Below are 13,716 nucleotides of genomic sequence, written 5' to 3' on the forward strand. Positions count from 1 at the left end.
TTGAAAGTCTTGAGCCATAGGCCAAAATGGGGGCGGATGCAGAAGAAAGCCTCGCACACGACGATAAACGCCGAGATGTTGAGGACAAAGTTCAGAGCCAGATCGTGGAAATCCAGGCCATAGTAAACATGAGCCCTCAGACAAATGGGTGGAGAGGGAAGCCCAGTCCGCGGAGGAAATGGGGGAGGAACACCACCCTCTCATGGGGCCTAGGGATGAGGATGAGCTGCCTCTCTTCGGGAAGCCGGTGCGCAATGTCGTTAGACAATTATCCGGCCTTCCGCAGTTTTTTGATGTGTCCCTCCGTGACGGAGGAGACCATCCACTTGCCTCCCACTCCGGACATGGCCGGAGAAGGTTGAGCTGGGGTGTGCGGACTTGGGCGCTGGAGCTCGAGTACGTGGAAATGGATAGGCAAAGGAGGAAGAAGGCGTGGATGAAAAGGTGGATCGTTATCCCCTTATATGGGCGGACGCGACTATGCGTCCCCACCAGCTTGGTAAAACACGCTTATCTCCCCAGCGCCATAATCAATGGCGCGGTTGGGTTACCCACGCCGTATTGATGAGAATCCCGGAATAAGGGGACACGATCTCTGCTTTGACAAGACGTGCCAAGGAAACCGCCTCGCTAAATGCGCTGAGGTGGGACAGTAAAACGATTCGAATAAAGACTTGGCCGTGGTGTGATGTCATGCTACGGAACACGTTAGCAGATTAGATTTGTGTAAATATTATTCTCTCTATGGCAATATGTGGAAACTTATTTTGCAGAGCCGGACGCTACCTTTGTGTTCAAAATCTTTTATGAAGTACTTGGAGGAGGAACCCGCCTTGCAATGCCGAAAACAATCTGCGCGCCGGACTCGTCGTCATTGAAGCCTGGTTCAGGGCTACTGAGGGAGTCCTGGATTAGAGGGTGTCCGGATAGCCGGACTATACCTTCGGCCGGACTCCTGGACTATGAAGATACAAGATTGAAGACTTCGTTCCGTGTCCAGAAGGGACTTTCCTTAACGTGGAAGGAAAGCTTGGCGATACGGATATGTAGATCTCCTACCATTGTAACCGACTCTGTGTAACCCTAGCCCTCTCCGGTGTCTATATAAACTGGAGGGTTTTAGTCTGTAGGACGGAACATACAATCATATCATAGGCTAGCTTCTAGGGTTTAGCCTCTCTGATCTCGTGGTAGATCTACTCTTGTACTATCCATATCATCAATATTAATCAAGCAGGACATAGGGTTTTACCTCCATCAAGAGGGCCCGAACCTGGGTAAAACATTGTGTCCCCTGCTTCCTATTACCATCCGCCTAGACGCACAGTTCGGTACCCCCTACCCGAGATCCACCGGTTTTGACACCGACGCTCCCCGTCGCTGCTCTCCCAATCCCTCTCCCCTCTGTCGCGGCCTCTCCCTCTCCCCTCTGTCACCGACCTCTCCCTCTCCTCGTCGCCGCCCTCTTCCTCTCCTCGTCGCCGGCCTCTCCCTCTCCCCGTCGCCGGCCTGTTCCACCACCCCTTTCTCCCCACCACCCCGCCTCCACTCACACCCCGAAGGTCAACAAAAAAGTGAATCTTTTTGTGCCGGCGACAAGCTTCTAGGCGACGGACGTGTGGTTGTGTAGCAGCACCAGAGCGGGATTTGGGCAATGGAGGCGTGGACGTGGAGCCGCGACCGAGCGGCGGATCTGGAGAGGCGCCGGAACAGCGGAGCGGCGGGCCTGGAGCGGGGCCGGAGCAGCGGTGGGAGATGGAGTTCCCTCTCGACCCAGTCGACAGATATGGATGCGGTGGAGGACCAGCTAGCTGGCGGCGGCAATGGGACGAGCAGCTGGAGCAGCTGTTGGCGGGATGAGCAGCTGAAGCCGGTGGCGGGGCAAGCAACTAGAGTAGGAGGGCGACGCCGAGCTCAACGACGACTCCTACGACAACTGTAGCAGGAGAGCGCCTACAACCGTTGTGGCAGGAGTACCTCGGTGAGCCCGTCACTCAGTCTGCAACTCTGATTCAGTAGAGTAGTTCTTGCAATAGTTGGATTTAGAAACAAATCAAAATCGTGAGCGAGGTGGGACTAATCAGGTAACAAGTCCTTCCTTGTTTCCCCAAAATCCGTTGGCATGGAGTACTTGTTTGATTTAGCCAGGCCGTCTATTTTGTTTCTGTTACATTGCGACTGTGTTATGTTTACTTATCAAGTTGCAGCCATTGGTGCTCTGCTATGGACTTGTGAGAAAGCAGATTTTCCTATGTGGAGTAGCCATTGAACAACAAGTAGGAGTAGTTCTTTGATTCAGTATTTGCACATTCAAATACAGAAGCTCATATTCTTGCAATACTGTACAAGTAGTTTGTCAATGTTAACCTCGACGTATCTGCAGTTTCAGTCACTGCTTGCTACTCCTCCTTATTACTTCGACGTGTCTGGGGTATTTTGAGTAGTTAAATAAGTGCAGTTCAGTTGCTTCAGTCGCTGCTTATTTCTTCAGTAGCTAAATAAGTTTAGTTGAAGTGAGCTACGTTCTCGCTGTAGCCTGTTAGAATAAGCTCTCCGTCCGGCCGCTAGGGCCAGTTTCTATTTTAAATTTTGCACGCATGCACTGATGTTAGTATGCAGCATGTACGTAGTTGGGACGTGGTCTAAGCACGATCTCATTTTTCCCTTTGTTGGTTTTTTCTGTAAACCCGGTCAGCGTGGCACGTTTGTGAGAAGGAGGTCATGGGATGGCGCGATCAATCCAGATCACAACGGGCTGGCCGGGGTTTGTTAGCTAGGCTTTCGGTTGTACCAGGAATAAGGGGAAAAAGGAATCAAACAGAAAACGCTGCGCTGTTAGCTGCGGCACAAAAAGACTTTCCTCTCTCTCGCGTGCGTGTGTTCTTCAGCTCAGGTTCTTGGCTCGATCGGCTATTCGGCAACGACAATTGGCATCAGAGCCGTGGTGTTCGATCCATTCTCCGGTGGCCGGCGGTGTCCGATCCGCGGCGATCCATGTCGGATAGCGATTCAGAGAAGGGCAAGGCCGGGAAGAAGGACGGAACCAAGTCGCCGCCGAGCGCAGCGCCTGTGGCGCGGCTGACCACCGGCGGCAGCGGCGAGTACCACATGGTGGAGCGCATCGTGCGAGAGGAGTCGGGGGCGTCCATGATGCTCACGCGCACGAACTATCAGGAGTGGGCACTCGTGATGCAAGTCAAGCTGCAGGTCGCCCGCGTCTGGTCCGCGGTGACCGCCGCCGCCGCCGACGAGAATGACGACCGGCGCGCGCTGCAGATTGTCCTCACCGGCGTCCCGCTGGAGATGCTGCGTGTGCTGGCCGCGAAGGACACGGCGAAGAAGGCATGGGAGACCATCAAGACCATGCGGATGGGCAGCGAGCGCGCCCGCGAGGCCAAGGCACAGGTGCGCCGGCGGGAGTTCGAGGATCTCCGTTTCAAGGACGGGGAGTCCATCGAGGACTTCAGGCTGCGGCTCTCCGTCCTCGTTGCCGATCTGGAGCTGTACGGCGACCCCGTCATCGAGCACAAGGCGGTCCAGAAGTTCCTCCGCGTGGTGCCGCGGCGGTACCGCCCAATGGCCATGGCGATCGAGTCTTTGATCGATCTGAAGACCATGTCCATTGAAGAACTCATCGGACGCCTCTCTGCCTGTGAGGATAATTATGATCTTGACGACACCACGCAGGCCGGTGGTCGCCTCCTCCTCACCCGTGAGGAGTGGCTTGCCCGAGAGAGACAGGGTGGCGGTGGCGGGTCGTCATCCGGTGTGGGCGGCGACAAAAACAAGTCGCTGGCCAAGCCCAAACCTCAGGGCGGCGGCAAGACGGCGCCGGGCAGCACGGGCACGGGCGGCTCCGGTGGCTCCGACGGGAAGAAAAAGGGCAAGTGTTACTACTGCAAGAAGTCAGGACACTGGAAAAAGGACTGCCGAACTAGGATCAAGGATGAAGACGAACAGGGGAAACAAGGGCAGGCACATCTTGTCCGTCAGGTGGACGAGCACAACGAGGGGCTAATGATGGTCGTGGTCTCCACTTGTGTCACCACCAGTAAAGTTGCACCCCAGCAAGTTCATCTGAATGAGGAGAAAGTACGTCCTGAGATCTCGCCGCCTGGCGTCTGGTATTTTGATACTGGGGCAACTAGCCATATGACATGAGAGAGATGCATGTTTGCAACACTCGATGAGACCGTGCAGGGCACAGTCAAATTTGGAGATGGCTCGCATGTTGCATTCTGTGGCAGGGGATCAGTTGTATTCAGAGGACATTTAGGAAAGCAAAGGGCTCTGTCGGAGGTGTACTTCATACCATCTCTTCGTAGTAACATAATCTCTGTCGAACAGCTGGATGAAGGAGGGTGCAAGATTCAGATAGGAGAGGGGCTAATGACAATTCTTGATGCAGGCCGGGGCATGCTAGCTCGTGTTCGCCGCTCAAGCTGTCGCCTCTACACAGCAGTACTCACAATTGACACACCGGCTTGCTTACTGTCTCAAGGGGAGGACCAAACCTGGCGATGGCATGCGAGGATGGGACATCTTCATTTCCGTGCTCTCAAGACCATGTCCAGCAAGCAGATGGTGAGAGGAATGCCACCCATCGATCATGTGCAGGAATATTGCGATGGTTGTGCCCTTGGCAAGCAACACAGGGCTCCTTTTCCTCAGGTTGCGACATACCGAGCTGAGAAAGGGCTCGAGCTTGTCCACGCGGATCTGTGTGGCCCAATCACGCCAACAACACCAGGTGGCAGCAAGTATTTTCTTCTGGTAGTTGACGATTACAGTCGATACATGTGGCTCGAGCTCCTCAAGTCAAAAGACGAAGCGTTTGATCGTTTCAGAAAAGTTCAGATCATGGCTGAGGCAGAAGGGAAGTGCAAGCTTCGTGCATTCTATTCGGATAGAGGGGGTGTAACACCCCGGATGTGATTTACCCAATATGTACTCCAACTCTTGCCGTTTCCGGCCTTAAGTTATTTTATTTTCTCGGGTTCGGGTTTTTGTCTCCGTGTGTTGTTCTCATTGTCATGCATCTAATATCATGTCATCATGTGCATTGCATTTGCATACGTGTTCATCTCATGCATTCAAGCATTTTCCCTGTTGTCCGTTTTGCATTCCGGCGCTTCGTTCTCCTCTGGTGGTCATTTCTATCTTTATTTTGTGTGTGGGGATTAAACATTTCCGGATTGGACCTGGACTTGCCAAGCGGCCTTGGTTTACTACCGGTAGACCGCCTGTCAAGTTTCGTGTCATTTGGACTTCGTTTGATACTCCAACGGTTAACCGAGGGACCGAAAAGGCCTCGTGTGTGTTGCAGCCCAACACCCCTCCAATTTGGCCCAAAACCCACCAAAACCCTCTCCATCATCTAGAGCGTTCGATCACGATCGCGTGGCCGCAAACCGCACCTCATTTGGACTCTCCTAGCTCCCTCTATGCCTATATAAAGACCCCCTCCGAAAAGTCTCGTTCCCCTCTCCTCAAACCCTAAAAATCCCCGCCGCCGCCGGACATGTCCGTGTCCTAGCGGACGAAATTCCGCCACCGCACCCGGCCTGTCAGGAAGCGCCACGTGTCCCGCCGGGGGCTCCCGCCGCGCCGGCTCGCTCGGCCCAGGGAGGGCCCCCGCGAGCCCGCGCCTGCCGCCGCCCTCCTTCCTCGTCGCGCCGCCCGGATCTTCTTCTCCCCGCGCTCCGGCGGCCGAGCCACCTCGCCGCCCTTCGACACCGGCCGCCGTGGTCGCCGTCGCCGGCCGCCGCCGCCTCGCCCGGCCGCCGCGCCGCCCGGCCGCCGCGCCGCCCGGCCGCCGTGCCGCCTCCGCAGTGCCGCCCCACTCCGACGCCCTCCGTCCTCTCCTCGCCGGCGCCAAGTTCAGCTCCGGCCGGATCCGGCGACACCAACTCCGGCGAGCTACAGTACCCCGGCGAACCTCGTAATCCGTGCCGTCCGGATCTGGATCTAGATCCTGTTTGGGTTGACTTTCTCCCGAAACCCTAGTTCATATTGCCATGTTCATCATGCCGTAACTTTCTCCCGAAACCCTAGTTCATATTGCCATGTTCATCATGCCGTAACTCCTCATCCGTAGCTCCGTTTTGGGCATATAGCATATAAAAATGTTCACCTCAGAGAGTACATCATTTCATCTCATTGCGTCATTTTCATTTGAGTTCATCTTGATGACCGAAATGTTGTTAGAAGAGGGCTACTTGAGATAATTGTCAGATCTGCTGCTCCATTTAGATATTTGTCATTTTTTCCATGATTATTGTGTGCATGATATGCCCATGAGCTCTACATATGTTTTGTTAAGGGTTTTGCCATCTTTCCATAGGTGCAACCCATGTATTTTTGTGATGTGTGTGGTGACTAGCACAAGCTTGCAAAGTGAGGCACTTGGTAATGCTGATTTCAGGGACTTAGCATTTCCACTAAGTCCTTGACCTGTATATCTCATATGGCCATATGTTCATGTTGTTTCCTAGTGATCCGTGCCTCTTTTGAGGATGATCAGTAAGGGTGTTTTGTTAATCTTGTAGTGCTATATCCATCCATGTCTTTGTTTGCAATTATGGAGCACCCTAGCTTGAGTCAATCGAGCTCTACTTTTGTCATTTTGTGAATATGGGCAGATTGTCTACTTGTTAGCGATTTTGCCGATGATGTTGTAGTTGATCCGTGCATGCTATGCTATTGTTCTTGCCATGTATAGCTTGCATTTTGTGTATTCTTGATGGGTGTATGCTTAGATGGTCATGACTTGCTCCGTAGTGAGTGCATCGAGCTCGTAAACATGCATACTTGATATCTGTTTCAGCATGCTCCAGTTTTCACTAAGTCTGTGATCTGATTATGTTTTTGCCATGTTCACATGCTTGCAATTGTATTTTCTGATCCCTTTTGGCTCAAGGTTACTAAGGGACTTTTGTTAAGCTCTTTGAATAGCTCCATGCCATGCTTTACTTTGCCATGTTCAGGTCCTGTAGAATGTAGTTTTGTTGCTCCGAAGAGTGCTATATGATCTGAAATTCCAGACAAGTGTTAATTTCACTAAGTCTGAATCTGTTTGTCAAATGCATTTTTTCCATGCTTGTTTGAACCTGTTAATGGATGATTTGGCCGTAGCTTAGTGCTAGACTTTTGTTAAGCATCTTGAATGGATTTCTGCCATGTATTTTGTTGTCATGTTTGGGTGCTGTGGCATGTTCATCTTGTTGCATTTAGATGGCTACTTGCTGTAAATCGCAAAACGTGGTCATATTTGAATTGCTTGTCATTTCCAAACCGTAGCTCCGATTCCAGTGTTCTTTATATCGTTTTCAAGCGATTTCATCTCATCTTTCCAGTGGAACACTTGTATTTCCAAGTTGAGGCCAGGTTCATGCATTCCTTGTCACATCTTGCATATGCATCCTGCATCGCATCCCGCATAGCATATCATCCTTGCATCATATTGTTTGAGCTTTGCACATGGTTGATTGTGTCCTTGTTGCTTGTTTGTCTTGTTCGGGTAGAGCCGGGAGACGAGTTCGCTAACGAGGAGCCCATTGAGTTTGGTTTCGAGGATCCAGTCAACTCTGACAACTTTGCAGGCAAGATGATCATACCCTCGAAATCACTACTATCTTTGCTTTGCTAGATGCTCGCTGTTTTGCTATGCCAATGCTACGATGCCTACCACTTGTTTTCATGCCTCCCAAATTGCCATGTTCAGCCTCTAACCCACCATGTCCTAGCAAACCGTTGATTGACTATGTTACCGCTTTGCTCAGCCCCTCTTATAGCATTGCTAGTTGCAGGTGAAGATTGGAGACCGTTCCTTGTTGGAACATTATTTACTTGTTGGGCTATCATTATATTATCTTGTTATCTTAATGCATCTATATACTTGGTAAAGGGTGGAAGGCTCGGCCTCTCACCTAGTGTTTTGTTCCACTCTTGCCGCCCTAGTTTCCGTCATATCGGTGTTATGTTCCCGGATTTTGCGTTTCTTACGCGGTTGGGTGATAATGGGAACCCCTTGATAGTTCACCTTGATTAAAGCTTTTCCAGCAATGCCCAACCTTGGTTTTACCATTTGCCACCTAGCCTTTTTTCCCCTTGGGTTTCCGGAGTCCGAGGGTCATCTTATTTAGCCCCCCCCCCCGGACCAGTGTTCCTCTGAGTGTTGGTCCAACCGAGCGATGTCCGGGGCTACCAGGGGCAACTCTGGGCTGGCCTACCCGACGTCTTGCTCATCCGGTGTGCCCTGAGAACGAGATATGTGCAGCTCCTATCGGGATTTGTTGGCGCATCTGGGTGGTGTTGCTGGAGTTGTTTTAACCTATCGAAGTGTCTTGAAGAACCGGGATACCGAGTCTGATCGGAACGTCTCGGGAGGAGGTCTATTCCTTCGTTGACCGTGAGAGCTTGTCATGGGCTAAGTTGGGACTCCCCTGCAGGGATTTGAACTTTTGAAAGCCGTGCCCGCGGTTATGGGTAGATGGGAATTTGTTAATGTCCGGTTGTAGAAAACTTGAACCTTAACTTAATTAAAATGAATCAACAGTGTGAGTTACCGTGATGGTCTCTTCTCGGCGGAGTCCGGGAAGTGAACACGGTGTTGGAGTAATGCTTGCGCAGGTTGTTCTCTAGTTTCTCGCTCGCGCTTTGCCTCCTCTTCTCGCTCTATTTTGCGAACAGGATAGCCACCATATATGCTAGTCGCTTGCTGCAGCTCCACATATTTACCTTGCCTTTCCTATTAAGCTTAAATAGTCTTGAGGGTGCGAGATTGCTGAGTCCCTGTGGCTCACAGATTACTATTAAACCAGATGCAGGGCCTGATGATTCCGCTCCAGGGGACGCGCTTGAGCTCAAGTGGGAGTTCGACGAGGACTCTCAACGATACTACGTGTCTTTCCCCGATGATCAGTAGTGGTGCCCAGTTGGGGGTGATCGGGACCGTGTCGCATGTTGGGTTATCTTTTATTTTGGCGCCGTAGTCGGGCCATGAGTGTTTTGATGATGTAATGTTATTTATGCACTTTAATTGACGTGGCGAGTGTAAGCCAACTATGTTATCTCCCCTTTTATTATCTATATTATTACATGGGATGTTGTGAAGATTGCCTAACTTGCGACATATGCCTTAAATGCGATTATGCCTCTAAGTCGTGCCTCAACACGTGGGAGATATAGTCGCATCGAGGGTGTGACAGGGGGTGAGTTCAACTCCGGTGAATTCAAGGAGTACTGTGAAGGCATTGGCGTCAAGCATTACACCACAACACCATACTCACCACAACAAAATGGGGTGGTCGACAGAAGAAATCAAACTGTGGTTGAGATGGCACGGTGCTTGCTGAAGAGCATGGGTGTGCCGTCATACTTCTGGGCGGAGGCTGTTAAGACAGCCGTTTATCTGCTGAACAGGGCGCCCACCAGAAGCTTGGAGGGTGTCACTCCCTACGAAGCTTGGCATGGTCGCAAGCCGAGTGTACAGCACCTGCGAACCTTCGGTTGCACTGCTCACGTGAAGAAGAACGGGCCCAACATCACCAAGTTCTCAGATCGCTCAATTCCGATGACCTTTGTTGGTTATGAAGAAGGCTCCAAAGCCTACCGTGTCTACGACCCAGTGTCGAAAAAAGTTCAGGTAACGCGTGATGTGTTTTTTTGAAGAAAATAGGCCTTGGTCATGGAGCTCGTCAGGTGCGCCCTCACCAGCTGCAGCACCCGCATCATCCTCAACTTTCACCGTGGTTTACACCACGGACCGCAGGGTGCACGAGCTGGACACGGGGGGAGCCGCTGCATGTATCACGCGGGCCGAGGAGCAGGAACCCTCTACATCAACACCTGGGCCTGCAACTCCCGCGGCTGGCACGCCACGCACTGAATCGTGTTCGCCGGCGATCGACGGAGCGATCCGCTGGGCCACGCCTCCCTCGCATGACGAGGAGGGCCGGGACACGGACACTAGACCTCTTCGCTACCGGCGCCTCTCCTGTATCCTTGATGAGACCGAGGGGGAGGCCGTGCGTGAGGCGATGGAGCGCTGTCTTCTCAGCACCGAGGAGCCCTCTGGCATTGACGATGCGTTGGGCGACCCAGCATGGAAGAAAGCCATGGACGACGAGATGCAGTGTATCGTCGACAACACCACTTGGGAACTAAGCTCACTGCCGCGGGGTCATCAACCGATTGGTTTGAAGTGGGTCTACAAAGTGAAACGGGATCCGGCGGGCAATGTTATCAAACACAAAGCTCGGCTGGTTGCTCGAGGTTTTTCACAGCGCCAAGGGGTGGATTATGATGAGGTATTTGCTCCAGTGGTGCGGATGGAAACAGTGCGCCTTCTACTTGCTCTTGCTGCTCATCACGGATGGGAAGTCCATCATATGGACGTGAAGTCGGCCTTTCTCAATGGCGATCTCAGTGAAGAGGTGTATGTGGCCGAGCCGCCGGGATATGTGGTTGATGGCCAAGAGCAGAAGGTACTGCGGCTGAAAAAGGCCTTGTATGGCCTGAAGCAGGCTCCACGTGCTTGGTATTCGAAGCTAGATAAGACGTTGTTGAACCTCAAGTCTGTCCGGAGCCCACTGGAGCATGCCGTCTACCGGCGAGGCGACGCCCAGTCCTATCTGTTAGTGGGTGTCTATGTAGATGATCTGATCATCACGGGAACGGACATGGCTGCAATCTTTGAATTTAAGGCGCAGATGCAACATCTTTTCAAGATGAGTGATCTTGGCCCCCTCAGCTATTATCTGGGCATTGAAGTGGTACAAGGGAAGGGGGAGATCACACTTTGTCAGCAAGCATATGCAGGAAAGATCCTTGAGCAGGCAGGAATGAGCGACTGCAATAGTTGTCATACTCCCATGGAATGCAGACTGAAACTCAAGAAGGATGATGGTGCAAAGGCCGTTGATGCAACTCTGTATCGCAGCATAATTGGAAGTCTTCGGTACCTCGTACACACTTGTCCTGACATTGCTCATTCTGTGGGGATTGTGAGTCGGTTCATGAAGAATCGGAGCTCAAACCATTGGGCGGCAGTCAAGCAAATCCTGCGCTACATTCAAAGGACGAGGCATTATGGCTGTCGTTACACGCGTGGTGGGACTGCAACTCTGCTCGGGTACAGTGACAGCGACCACACCGGCGACATAAGCGACCGCAAGAGCACATCGGGTCAGGTCTTCTTCCTTGGAGACAATCCGATCAGCTGGGCTTCACAGAAGCAGAAAATTGTGGCAATTAGCTCCTGTGAAGCAGAGTACGTAGCAGCAGTAGCAACCCAACAAGGGATCTGGTTGAGCCATCTCCTAGGCGAGATGCAAGGCCAGGAAGCAACCAAGTTCAGACTGTTGGTGGACAACAAATCAGCCATTGCACTAGCCAAAAATCCAGTTCATCATGATCGAAGTAAGCACATAGATGTGAAGTTCCACTTCATCCGTGATAGCATGGAAACTGGGCAAGTGGAAGTTGATTATGTGCGGACACAAGAGTAGCTGGCAGATGTTCTGATGAAATCTCTTGGAAGGGTTCAGTTCACTGAAATGCGTCAAAGGTTGGGCGTTATGGAGATCAGTGGACGTCAAGCTTAGGGGGAGATATGTTAGAATAAGCTCTCCGTCCGGCCGCTAGGGCCAGTTTCTGTTTTAAATTTTGCACGCATGCACTGATGTTAAGCATGTACGTAGTTGGGATGTGGTCTAAGCACGATCTCATTTTTCCCTTTGTTGGTTTTTTCTGTAAACCCGGTCAGCGTGGCACGTTTGTGAGAAGGAGGTCGTGGGATGGCGCGATCAATCCGGATCACGACGGGCTGGCCGGGGTTTGTTAGCTAGGCTTTCGGTTGTACCAGGAATAAGGGGAAAAAGGAATGAAACAGAAAACGCTGCGCTGTTAGCTGCGGCACAAAAAGACTTTCCTCTCTCTCGCGTGCGTGTGTTCTTCAGCTCAGGTTCTTGGCTCGATCGGCTATTCGGCAACGACATAGCCTTGCGTATTTCAGAGATCAAGAGTGTAGATCAAAACATAGTTGAGTATTACGCAAATCAAAATCTACTCTGGCCCCGCTCGCTGCGGCCCGGTTTCAGAGATCGAGAGTAAGAGTTTGTACTGGTAAACTCCATTTTCTAAATCAAGCATGGCAAGTTTTGTACTCATGGAGTACTTCTAGTGAAATCAAATTCAAACAACTGTTGGTAAAACTACTGTGTAGTTGAACTACTGGTAAAATCAAAGAATTGTGCATTTTCTCTTCTCTTCTTGCTCTCTTCTCTTATCTGGTCTACTGACAACAACCAGTCAGGATGACACTGTGACAATAACAGTTTGGAGTACGCCCATTTGGTTTAATTGAAATGCACAAAAATTATGATGTGAAAGAAGAAGAAGACAGTTTAGTGAGCACATTTAGTTAATGGCTGCTGTCAAAGATTTTATGCTCCATTTAGTGAGCACATTTGTTAACACTACTCTTGCTTGTTAACTGAATTACTCCATTTGTTAACATCTGTATTTACAGTAGCAATTACTTTTGCACAGTAGCATCAATATCAAGTGTAGCAAGTGTACTCCTGCTTGCTCTTGTCTGAACAATAATCTTTCCACCTGAATGTGCCATATGAACACTTCCTTGTTGTTTGTATACACCGTGGGGTAGAATTTCCTAACTTCTGAATGTCTACATGACCATTCTTTGCTTCCGTCAATGAAAATCAGTGTTAGCAATGTTCAGGTTGTTACCAACGTGCTCTGAAAATCTCAGTATCTTCTTTGTAGGAGTAGTTTCAATTAATTAACTGAAACTTTCTACTCCTCTTCTGTAGGAGCATCTTCTTGCTCTCTTCTCTCTTCTTATCTCTTCTTTCTCTCTTCTTGTCTCTCCTCTCTTCTCTTATCTTATCCTCTCCTCTTCTTAGATAATTTTAATTAATTGGAAATTAAACCTTTTCTTTTAGTTAAATCAAAATTAAACATTTTTAGTTAATTAAAATCAAATTCAACCTTTCTGTTAATTAAACTTAAATTCAACCTTTTTTGTTACTAAATTAAACCTTTTGTGTTAAAATTAAATTAACCTTTTTCCTCTCCTCTCCTATTCCACTCCACTCCTCTCTCTTCTATTCCACTCCTTTCCTCTCATATTCCTCTCTTTAATAGCAGCAACAACAACAAGTCCTTTTCTTTAATTAATTAAAACTAAAGGACCATGGATTATGACACATACTCTTCTCTAATTCACTACTCTCCTATCAGAGAATGATCATACAAATGGAGTAGTAGAAATGGAGTGGTAGAAATATACACATACAAATGGAGTATGGAGTAAAAAAGTACATGGAGTAAAAATACTTGGTGTAAAAGTGCAAAATCAAATGGGGTAAAATTTTAAATGGAGTTACACATACAAGTGGAGTTAGACATACTCCACACAAACAGCGTACTCCAACATACTCAAATATGGATTATTACAGACATGACAAGCATCACTAGCATCACAGCCTCATCGCTAGCAACTAGCCTCATCACTAGCATCACAAGCATCAGAGCCTCATCAATAGCATCAGAGCCTCATCGCAAGCATCACAAGCATCATCACTAGCATCACAGCCTCATCGCAAGCATCACTAGCCTCATCACTAGCATCACAAGCATCATCACTAGCATCAAAGCCTCATCACTAGCATCACAGCCTCATCGCAAGCA

General features: G+C 50.1%; 1 long non-coding RNA gene across 1 annotated transcript in view; it reads left to right on the forward strand.

The window, feature by feature from the left end:
* The first annotated feature begins 1,903 nt into the window (after positions 1 to 1,903).
* LOC119296980 overlaps positions 1,904 to 13,716 on the forward strand; it is a 14,172-nt gene continuing 2,359 nt past the window's right edge. Inside the window, exon 1 of the long non-coding RNA XR_005145475.1 lies at positions 1,904 to 1,981. This is a non-coding gene — a long non-coding RNA (uncharacterized LOC119296980). The remainder of the gene's footprint in view (positions 1,982 to 13,716) is intronic.

Source organism: Triticum dicoccoides, chromosome 5A (genome assembly GCF_002162155.2).
Source record: "Triticum dicoccoides isolate Atlit2015 ecotype Zavitan chromosome 5A, WEW_v2.0, whole genome shotgun sequence".
Taxonomy (NCBI): Eukaryota; Viridiplantae; Streptophyta; class Magnoliopsida; order Poales; family Poaceae; genus Triticum; species Triticum dicoccoides.